The 12,258-nt window shown below is 49.1% G+C and overlaps 1 pseudogene across 1 annotated transcript in view; it reads right to left on the bottom strand.

Annotated features, from left to right (window-relative positions):
- Positions 1-12,258, bottom strand: part of LOC311110289 — a 49,137-nt pseudogene that overhangs the window by 35,900 nt on the left and 979 nt on the right. The window lies entirely within an intron of this gene.

Raw genomic sequence — 12,258 nt, 5'->3', positions numbered from 1 at the left:
AACAGGTTGAGAGCTTCAAGTTCCTTGGTGTCCACATCACCAACGAACTATCATGGTCCAAACACACCAAGACAGTCGTGAAGAGGGCACGACAAAGGCTATTCCCCCTCAGGAGACTGAAAAGATTTGGCATGGGTCTTCAGATCCTCAAAAAATTCTACAGCTGCACCATTGAGAGCATCCTGACTGGTTGCATCACCGCCTGGTATGGCAACTGCTTGGCCTCCGACCGCAAGGCACTACAGAGGGTAGTACATCACTGGGGCCAAGCTTCCTGCCATCCAGGACCTCTATACCAGGCGGTGTCAGAGGAAGGCCCTCAAAATTGTCAAAGACTCCAGCCACCCTAGTCATAGACTGTTCTCTCTGCTACCGCACGGCAAGCGGTACCGAAGTGCCAAGTCTAGATCCAAAAGACTTCTCAACAGCTTCTACCCCAAATCCATAAGACTCCTGAACAATTTAACTCTACACACATGTACATATTACTTCAACTACCTCAACTAGCCAGTGCCCCCACACATTGACTCTGCACCGGTACCCCCCTGTATATATAGCCTCCCTACTGTTATTTTATTTTACTTCTGCTCTTTTTTTCTCAACACTTTTTTGTTGTTGTTTTATTTTACTTTTTTATTAAAAATAGATGCACTGTTGGTTAAGGGCTGTAAGTAAGCATTTCACTGTAATGTCTGCACCTGTTGTATTCGGCGCATGTGGCCAATAAAATTTGATTTGATTTGATTTGACATCCCCTAGCTCAGTACCCCTGCCTATTGTAGAGCAGAACTGTCTCCATACATTTCTCTTGACAGACTTACGTACTAAAGCTATTTTCCTTTGGAAATCAACTAGATTATCAGGAGTCATATTCCTACGCAACACTCTGTAAGCCCTATTTCTTTCTCGAATAGCCGCAGTGCACTCTTCAGTCCACCAATGAATCATCTTCCTTTTCTCACCCACTTCGCTCACTGGTACATATACATTTGTAGCACTCAAAATCAGTGATGTCACAGAGGCAGCACATACATTACATTTACATTTTCGTCATTTAGCAGACGCTCTTATCCAGAGCGACTTACAAATTGGTGCATTCACCTTATGATAGCCAGTGGGAAAACCACTTTTTTTGGGGGGGTGGGGTAAGGGGGGGTAGAAGGATTACTTTATCCTATCCCAGGTATTCCTTAAAGAGGTGGGGTTTCAAGTGTCTCCGGAAGGTGGTGAGTGACTCCGCTGTCCTGGCATCATGAGGGAGCTTGTTCCACCATTGGGGTGCCAGAGCAGCTAACAGTTTTGACTGGGCTGAGCGGGAACTGTGCTTCCGCAGAGGTAGGGGAGCCAGCAGGCCAGAGGTGGATGAACGCAATGCCCTCGTTTGGGTGTAGGGACTGATCAGAGCCTGATGGTACGGAGGTGCCGTTCCCCTCACAGCTTCGTAATAATAATAATAATAATAATATGCCATCAACCGGCCTCTCTAAAGACAACTCTCCAACAGACTTTAAGCAATGATCAGCAAACTTTTCTCAGTCTGCTTTATGAAAGCACCATCTTCTGAATGGTATCCTATCTAGAATAGTAACATCAAAGTTCATGGTACACGAAATCAAGAAATGATCACTTCCAACAGTAGAATCATTAATTCCATTCCATTCACACATAGATGCAATAGAGTTAGAAGCCAGTGTGAGGTCCAGGCAGGATGTAACCCCTCTAATAACATCAACTATTGTACCACATCCATTGTTAAGACATACTAATGCTCTTGTTCCCATCATATCTTCCAAAATAGTACCATAAGAATCTGTATGTGTGCTTCCCCATAAACTATTATGTGCATTAAAGATGCCGTACCATATCTCTCTAGAGCCCAATTCTCCTGATATTTCATCAAACATCGCTACAGATAGTTGACAACAAGGGTTGTAAAACAACGTGTAACTTAATAGTACTACCTGCACTGTAGATTTCCACCATCACACATTCATATTCAGATGGGACAGGGACAGGGACAGTGCATTCGGAAAATATTCAGACGACTTCCCTTTTCCACATTTTGTTACGTTACAGCCTTATTCTAAAATGGATTAAATTATTTTGTTTTCCTCATCAATCTACACACAATACCCCATAATGACAAAGTGAAAACAGGTTTTTAGAAATGTTTGCAAATGTATTACATATAAAAAACAGAAATACCTTATTTACATAAGTATTCAGACCCTTTGCTATGAGGCTCGAAATTGAGCTCAGGTGCATCCTGTTTCCATTGATCATCCTTGAGATGTTTCTACAACTTGATTCGAGTTCACCTGTGGTAAATTCAATTGATTGCACATGATTTGGAAAGGCACACACCTGTCTATATAAGGTTCCACAGTTGACAGTGCATGTCAGAGCAAAAACCAAGCCATGAGGTTGAAGGAATTGTCCGTAGAACTCAGAGACAGGATTGTGTTGAGGCACAGATCTGGGGAAGGGTACCAAAAAATGTCTGCAGTATTGAAGGTCCCCAAGAACATAGTGGCCTCCATCATTCCTAAATGGAAGAAGTTTGGAACCACCAAGACCCTTCCTAGAGCTGGCCGCCCAGCCAAACAGATCGGGGGAGAAGGGCCTTGGTCAGGGAGGTGACCAAGAACCTGATGGTCACTCTGACAGAGCTCCAGAGTTCCTCTGTGGAGATGGGAGAACCTTCCAGAAGGACAACCATCTCTGCAGCACTCCACCAATCAGGCCTTTATGGTAGAGTGGACAGACGGAAGCCACTCCTCAGTAAAAGGCACATGACAGCCCGCTTGGAGTTTGCCAAAAGGCACCTAAAGGACTCTCAGACCATGAGAAACAAGATTCTCTGGTCTGATGAAACCAATATTGAACTCTTTGGCCTGAATGCCAAGTGTCACATCTGGAAGAAACCTGGCACCATCCCTATGGTGGAGCATGGTGGTGGCAGCATCATGCTGTGGGGATGTTTTTCAGCGGCAGGGAAGGGGAGACTAGTCAGGATCGAGGGAAAGATGAACGGAGCTAAGTACAGAGAGGTCCTTGATGAAAACCTGCTCCAAAGCGCTCAGGAACTCAGAATGGGGTGAAGGTTCACCTTCCAACAGGACAACGACACTAAGCACACAGCCAAGACAATGCAGGTGTGGCTTCGGGACAAGTCTCTGAATGTCCTTGAGTGGCCCAGCCAGAGCCCGGACTTCAATCCGATCTAACATCTCTGGAGAGACCTGAATATAGCTGTGCAGCGACACTCCCCATCCAACCTGACAGAGCTTGAGAGGATCTGCAGAGAAGAATGGGAGAAACTCCCCAAATACAGGTGTGCCAAGCTTGTAGCGTCATTCCCAAGAAGACTCGAGGCTGTAATCGCTGCCAAAGGTGCTTCAACAAAGTACTGAATAAAGGGTCTGAATACTTATGTAAATGTCATATTTCAGTTTTTTATTTTTAATAAATTTGCTAGCATTTCTAAAAACCTGTTTTTGCTTTGTCATTATGGGGTATTATGTGTAGATTGATGAGGGAAAAAACAATTTAATCAATTTTAGAATAAGGCTGTAATGTAACATTTACATTACATTTACATTTTAGTCATTTAGCAGACGCTCTTAACCAGAGCGACTTACAGGAGCAATTAGGGTTAAGTGCCTTGCTCAAGGGCACATTAACGTCATTTAGCAGACGCTCTTAGCCAGAGCGACTCACAAATTGGTGCGTTCACCCTATAGCCAGTGGGATAACCACTTTACAATTTGGGGGGGGGGGGGGGGGGGGGGTTAGAAGGAATACTTTATCCTATCCCAAAATGTAGAAAAAGTCAATGGGTCTGAATACTTTCCGAATGCACTGTAGCTTACTTACTTTCTCGTGTTCCTCTTATATCTATTCCTTGTGTGTTTTGGTTCTCCTTGATTTTATAGTACTATGGATATTGATTACTGCATTGTTGGGAAAGAGCTTGCAAGAAAGGCATTTCACAAAACTTTAAACTTTAAACAATATGAAAAAACTATTGGATTTAAATGAAATAAATGAATAAAATTAATTAATTAATAAAATGAGCAGTGTAAACTTTGTGGATTTGGAAACTAGAAGTGCTCCTGAGTAGAATAGACCCCCCTTTACTGCGATACACTGTACATAAAATTGTGTACAGTGCAATAAATTATAGGAGTACACACACAATTGTAGTTATTTATCATATCTTATAGAAATAATGTACATTATTTTTTGTATTATAACAAGTATAAAATATATTGATAATTTTACACATTTTCGCCATAATTATTAATTTATAAAGTACACAGGTCAGGACTCTTATTTTGAAGGATTCTACAAATCTGTGACCTGTAAGTACTTAGTTATTCTTGCCTGCTTCACAGCGGTGGCTAAGAGAGCATTTTAGCTAACCCCAACCCTTTTCCTAACCTTAACCGATTTCTCCTAACCTGCTACGTTAGTTTTCCTAACATGCTGCGTAAATTCTCCTAACCTGGGTTATGTCTAGACGGGATCCAGCTTTTGTCAAATTGGATGTCAAAAGTAGATTATTTTGCATTTTTGTTAACCCTAAACCTTTTCCTAACAAGTTCTCCTAAATCTGCTACGAAAAGTCAATTTTGACCAAAGCTGTATCCCTTCTAGACAAACCCCTAACCTGCTACGAAAAAGTCACTTCCGGTCGTAGGTGTATACCACCTTGTCAAAACCATGAAAAGAGTATGCGTGCTTCTTCTTTTTTGGTGTATTGGCGGAACGCGCTGTTCTTTGAAATACAGTACTGCTTATTACATCAAATCTCCTGTGTTAGCAAGAACAGAGTATAATATAATATAATATAATACAATATGACTTTATTCCATCTACATCACCTCAGTAAGGTAAATATTAAACTGTCCTTTATCACGCCAATGATTACTCTCTCTCTAAAAACAGGTATTTCCAAGCATGTTTCAAATGACAAGTTAACAAAGGGTTAATGAGGGTATGTGGTTAAATACCCTCCTAAACAGAAGTAAACAGGTCGTACACTTTGACCGAGTTTGTAGAGACCAGTCAGTCTGGAACATCAAGTACATGTGCACTTTAGTTCATGTTTAATATTTAACCTCAGTCATCACAGGACTTATAGACCAGTGGTCACTAACCTTTTCTGAGTCAAGATCTACCGCTCAGAATATTTTTCAAACATGACTTAAAAAATGCAACCTTAACCTATTATAAACTGTTCTGTAGGAATGAGGTTGGGCAATGTCAGTAGCTGAGTGTAGATGCGGTGAGGAAATCAAGCGCAGGAAACACGGGCGTTCGTCAACAGACTTTAGTTAACAAAATGCAGCACCCAACAGGCGAACAGCCAACCCAACCGGGAGGCAAAATACAAATTACACACAACACACACAGTGCGTAAAATGAAGATAGCGCACACAGTGCGGACTCTCGGAAAACAACAAACACGAGAGTAATACAAAAAGAGCAACAGCTTGACAATAAACAATACCACATAACACCTGCCCCCACACACGAAAACTAAATAGGCAACCAAATCAAACACTAACAAGGGACAGGTGTACTAAACAGACAAAACCAAACAAACATGAAACATCGAACGGTGGCAGCTAGTACTCCGGGGACGACGACCGCCGAAGCCTGCCCGAACAAGGAGGAGGAGCAGCCTCGGCCGAAACCGTGACAGTACCCCCCCCTTGACGCGCGGCTCCAGCCGTGCGCCGATCCCGGCCTCGGGGACGACCAGGACGACGCGGAGCAGGGCGCGTAGGATGACCCCGATGGAACTCGGTCAGCAGGGACAGGTCTAATATGTCCCTCCTCGGCACCCAGCACCGCTCCTCCGGGCCGTACCCCTCCCACTCCACGAGATATTGGAGACCCCCCATCCGGCGTCTCGAATCAAGGATGGACCTCACAGTGTACGCCGGAGCCCCCTCGATGTCCAACGGGGGCGGAGGAGTCTCTTCTATCTCATAGTCCTGGAGTGGACCAGCTACCACCGGCCTGAGGAGAGACACATGGAACGAGGGGTTAATATTCCTGTAATCAATAGGCAGTTCTAACCTGTAACACACCTCGTTCAACCTCCTCAGGACTTTGAATGACCCCACAAACCGCCGACCCAGCTTCCGGCAGGGCAGGCGGAGGGGCAGGTTTCTGGTCGAGAGCCAGACTCGATCTCCAGGTGCGTACACAGGCCCCTCACTGCGGTGGAGATCGGCGCTCGTCTTATGCCGACGGATGGCCCGCTGCAGATGAACGTGGGCAGCGTTCCATGTCTCCTCCGAGCGCCGCACCCACTCATCCACCGCAGGGGCCTCGATCTGGCTCTCGTGCCAAGGTGCCAGAACCGGCTGGTACCCTAACACACACTGGAAAGGGGTTAGTTGGGTGGAGGAGTGGCGGAGAGAGTTCTGTGCCATCTCGGCCCACGGAACGTATCTCGCCCACTCCTCCGGCCGGCCCTGGCAATAAGACCTCAGAAACCTACCCACATCCTGGTTGACACGTTCAACCTGCCCATTACTCTCCGGGTGGTAACCCGAGGTAAGGCTCACCGAAACCCCCAACCGTTCCATAAACGCTCTCCACACTCTGGAGGTGAACTGGGGGCCTCGATCAGACACTATATCCTCGGGTACCCCGTAATGCCGGAAGACATAGGTAAACAGAGCCTCAGCGGTCTGTAGGGCAGTAGGGAGACCCGGCATGGGAAGGAGACGACAGGCCTTCGAGAACCGATCCACAACGACCAGGATGGTAGTATTCCCCTGTGAGGGGGGAAGGTCTGTAACAAAATCCACCGAGAGGTGGGACCAGGGTCGTTGTGGAACGGGCAGGGGTTGTAACTTACCCCTGGGCAAATGTCTGGGCGCCTTACACTGGGCACACACCGAACAGGAGGAGACATAAATCCTCACATCCCTGGCTAACGTTGGCCACCAGTACTTAGTGCTAAGGCAGTGAACTGTCCGGCCGATACCTGGATGTCCAGAGGAGGGGGACGTATGAGCCCAATAAATGAGGCGATCGCGTACCTCGAGCGGAACGTACGTCCGACCCACTGGACACTGTGGAGGACTTGGGTCGGTGCGTAACGCCCGCTCGATCTCTGCATCGACCTCCCATACCACCGGTGCAACCAGACAAGACTTTGGTAGTATGGGAGTGGGCTCAACGGACCTCTCCTCCGTGTCATACCGCCGAGACAGGGCATCTGCCTTCCCGTTCTGGGACCCAGGGATGTAAGTGATTTTAAACACAAACCGGGCTAGAAACATAGTCCAGCGGGCCTGGCGAGGATTCAGTCTCCTAGCTGCCCGGATGTATTCCAGGTTACGGTGGTCAGTCAAAATGAGGAAAGGGTGTTGAGCCCCCTCAAGCCAATGCCTCCACACCTTTAGGGCCTGTACCACGGCTAACAGCTCCCTGTCCCCTACGTCATAATTCCGCTCCGCCGGACTGAGCTTCTTAGAATAAAAAGCACAGGGGCGGAGTTTAGGTGGTGTGCCAGACCGTTGTGAGAGAACGGCCCCAATACCGGCCTCGGACGCGTCTACCTCTACCTGGAATGGTAAAGCGGGATCCGGATGCGCCAACACCGGCGCCGAGGTAAACAGGTCCTTCAGTCTCCCAAAAGCCCTGTCCGCCTCAGCTGACCACCGCAAGCGCACCGGACCCCCCTTCAACAGAGACGTTATGGGAGCTGCCACCTGTCCAAAACCCCGGATAAACCTCCGGTAGTAATTCGCAAAACCAAAGAACTGTTGCACCTCTTTCACAGTGGTTGGGGTTTGCCAATTACGCACAGCTGACACCCGGTCAACCTCCATCTTCACCCCTGACGCAGACAACTGATAACCCAAAAAGGAGACCGACTTCTGAAAGAACAGACATTTCTCTGCCTTGACATATAGGTCATGCTCCAACAGCCTCCTCAACACTCGGCGCACCAGGGCTACATGCTCTGCTCGGGTAGAACTGTACACCAGAATATCGTCTATGTACACGACTACTCCCTGCCACTGCATGTCCCGGAAAATCTCATCGACGAAGGATTGGAAGACTGAGGGAGCATTCATTAACCCATATGGCATGACGAGATACTCGTAATGACCGGAGGTCGTGCTGAACGCTGTCTTCCATTCATCGCCCTCTCTAATGCGCACCAAGTTATATGCGCTCCTGAGATCCAATTTTGTGAAGAACTGAGCACCGTGTAATGATTCCGTCATAGTCGCAATCAGAGGAAGTGGATAGCTGTACTTCACCGTAATCTGATTGAGACCGCGGTAATCAATACACGGGCGCAGACCTCCATCCTTTTTCTTCACAAAAAAGAAGCTTGAGGAAGCGGGTGAAGTGGAGGCCCGTATGTATCCCTGTCTCAGAGACTCGGCGATGTAAGTTTCCATCGCCTTCCTCTCCTCTTGAGACAAGGGATACACATGGCTCCGCGGGAGGGCTGCTCCTAACTGGAGATCTATCGCACAATCCCCCCGTCTATGAGGCGGCAGCTGCGCCGCCCTAGTCTTACTAAACACCAGTGTCAAATCCTCATACTCGGGGGGAATATGCAGTGCAGGCGTTAGATTCGGACTTTCCACCGAGGTCGCCCCTATGGAAACACCCAGACACAGCCCCTCACACTGAGCAGACCACCCTTTAAGAGCTTTCTCTCGCCACGAAATAGTAGGGTCATGGGTAATCAACCAGGGAAGCCCCAGCACCACCGGATACGCAGGAGAGTCAATCAGATAGAGCTGAATCGTCTCCTCATGACCCCCCTGCGCCTCCATCTTAAGGGGCGCTGTGACCTCCCTAATCAACCCAGATCCTAACGGACGGCTATCTAGGGCATGTACAGGGAAAGGCTTATCAACGGGAAGGAGGGGAATCCCTAATTCTACACAGAACTGGCGATCTACAAAGTTCCCAGCTGCGCCTGAATCGACTAGCGCCTTATGCTGGGAACGAGGTGCTACCTGTGGAAAACAAACAGGCAAGGTTATGTGAACGACAGAAAGCTCTGGGTAAGTAGGGCGCCTACTCACCTGGGAGGACTCCCCAATGCGTGGCCTGCCTTCACCTCCACCGGGGGACCTTCCCCAACACCTAGCCGCGGTGTGCCCTCCACGGCCACAGTTGGTGCAGGGGACGGCCCCCCTCGGGTTCCTACTCCTCCTTTCTCTAGCGCCAGCACCTCCGAGCTCCATAGGGCTCGGCTCGGAGGTGCTGGAGGGTGAAATGGGCGACCCCCATCCGGGACGTCCACGGGTGGCGAGCAGGGTGTCCAACCGAATGGCCATGTCGACTAGTTGGTCAAACGTCAACATGGTATCCCTGCACGCCAACTCTCTTTGGACGTCCTCCCGGAGGCTACAACGGAAGTGGTCTATGAGGGCCCGCTCATTCCACCCTGCATCTGCCGCTAGAGTCCGGAACTCCAGGGCAAAATCCTGTGCGCTCCTCATCCCCTGTCGGAGGAAGAACAGACGCTCCCCCGCCGCCTTCCCTTCTGGTGGATGGTCGAACACGGCCCGGAAGCGGCGGGAGAACTCCGCATAGGTGATGGTAGCGGCGTCCATTCTCCTCCATTCGGCGTTGGCCCACTCCAACGCCTTGCCGGTGAGACAGGAGATGAGGGCGGAGACGCTCTCGTGTCCCGAGGGCGCCGGGTGTACGGTGGCGAGGTAGAGCTCCACCTGTAGCAGGAACCCTTGACACCCGGCAGCGGAGCCGTCGTACGCCCTCGGGAGCGAGAGCCGAATCCCACTGGGTTCCGGAATGTGGACAGGAGGACTGACCGATGGGGATGGTCCGGTAGGTGGGGGCGTGGGTACCCCGCTGCTTTCCCATCGGTGGAGAGTGTTCATCACCCGATACAAGGCGTGACCGATCTGGTTAATCCGGTCCTCCTGTCCACGAAGACGGTCCTCCATGACCTCTGTCGGCGCGGGTGCTCCTGCTGACTCCATGATGTGATGTGGTATTCTGTCAGTAGCTGAGTGTAGATGCGGTGAGGAAATCAAGCGCAGGAAACACGGGCGTTCGTCAACAGACTTTAGTTAACAAAATGCAGCACCCAACAGGCGAACAGCCAACCCAACCGGGAGGCAAAATACAAATTACGCACAACACACACAGTGCGTAAAATGAAGATAGCGCACACAGTGCGGACTCTCGGAAAACAACAAACACGAGAGTAATACAAAAAGAGCAACAGCTTGACAATAAACAATACCACATAACACCTGCCCCCACACACGAAAACTAAATAGGCAACCAAATCAAACACTAACAAGGGACAGGTGTACTAAACAGACAAAACCAAACAAACATGAAACATCGAACGGTGGCAGCTAGTACTCCGGGGACGACGACCGCCGAAGCCTGCCCGAACAAGGAGGAGGAGCAGCCTCGGCCGAAACCGTGACAGGCAATAGGCCTAATACATTATCACAGCATATTGGCTATATGCCTGGCCTGCCAATATTGTTCTTATCAGACAATATCATATTTCAAAACTTGAGCTTTGATAACAAAACAGATCAGTTCGTGTAGCACTTGCTGAGCATAAATTGAAATAATTTGTAAATAATTAGCTTTTTTATTTTACTGGACTGATGGTACTAGGGAAAAACTAGGTCAATTCCTTGATGTCCGTGATATTCAGGTCGGAGCTTTAGAAAGATGACTGAGTTTCCCAGTTGTCTTGGACGCACTGAAGTCTGAGATTTCCGAGTTCCCAGTTGTTTTGAACACAGCATTAGTCTGAGCGGAGGGAAGGAGAAAGCAGCAGAGGGTCTGCCTCTTACGGTCCCTGCTCTCTCCTTTTCACTGACCAGAGAGGGGACACCGTCTTCCACCTGATGGCGAAACTCGAGTCGCACCGCATCCGCCTCATGCATCATTGTTACAACACAAATTTCTACAAGTCAAAATTGTGTCCCACCCTTAGCCTTGTAAAGATGGCCTCCTCTTCTGTCTCTTCCTGCTGTCCTCCCCTCACCAACTTTACTCTGTAGCCTACTTGGAATAGATGCCTACCCTTAGTGTCTCTAAGCAGTTCCACTGCTCCTGCCATCTCTGCACCACCACTGTCCATATCATTCCCTTAGCCGCTGCCTTGCTCATGGGCACCTCCACCTCCTCTCTCCTAACGGCCAGTTTAGCTAGCACATCTACTTCCTCATTCCCTTCCACACCCACATGGGCTGGGACACAAGCTAAACTTATTTTGTAAACCAATCTGCCTCACCGGGAATGAATTTGGAGTACCTCATATAGCATGTCTTGTCTCCTCCGTGATCTAAAGGACTTCACTCATCAATACTGCACACGAGTCAGAACACACAACAACCCTGTATGGCTTAATTTCCTCCACCCACTGCAAGGCCAACAGTACTGCCATCAGCTCTCCTGTGTATACAGCCAGTTGGTCTCTGTGATACGTCTGCAGATTGCCACCCCACGTTCTTTCACTACAAGTTTGGTGGAAAAATGACCGTAAATGACCTGCAAAGCGCTTCCCACACGTGGGGCAGGCGTACAGCTTGTCGGCGTCCGTCCTAATGCTCGGCCTCTTACGTTGTGACCCAATGACACCAGAGGAGGTAGAAGCAGGATTTGAGCTCCCTCCTTGACCTCTAGCCATTGTTTGGGTGTTGTTGGGATTGTGTGCTGTGTTATAGGCTAGGTACCTCTTGTGGTGAACGCCCATCCTGACCCTGTCTGTATTGGTGGTGTAACCCCGAGGCAGCTGAGGAAGGCTAGACCCAGGCCTTCTATGAGCCCAGTCACCAGGTATTAGACGAGACCCTGAAGGAGAAGACAGACTACCACCAGGGGGGTCTCCCACCACTCTCTGTGAAGGCTGAAGCCCAGGATGACCTGCTCTGTTCATCATGGATACTGTGGTGTTTGTATCATAGGAACAGGAGGGTCTATCGCTATCAGCCCCAGGCCCTGCTTCATCCCTGCACTGAGACTGTGAAGAGAAGAGTCTGGGCTGCAGACTGGATCCCTGACTGGAGCCTATGTCTCTCTGATGACCACCAGGACTGAGGATGTTCAGTCCACCTGTCCACTGTTTGTGTTCTGTGTGGTGGTGGAGTCTCTGTCCCTCGTGGTTCGGTCCTGGTTCCGACTTGGGAAGGAAGCGACCATCCGATTCAGAGGTCCAGTCTCTCCCTCCAGCAACACCGGATATCAGCAGGTCCTCATGGACTG

The sequence above is a fragment of the Coregonus lavaretus genome (assembly GCF_964263955.1).
Source record: "Coregonus lavaretus genome assembly, contig: SUPER_35_unloc_3, whole genome shotgun sequence".
Lineage (NCBI taxonomy): Eukaryota > Metazoa > Chordata > Actinopteri > Salmoniformes > Salmonidae > Coregonus > Coregonus lavaretus.
The sequence above is the reverse complement of the archived record's forward strand: the minus strand, read 5'-3'. Positions and strand labels throughout refer to the sequence as shown.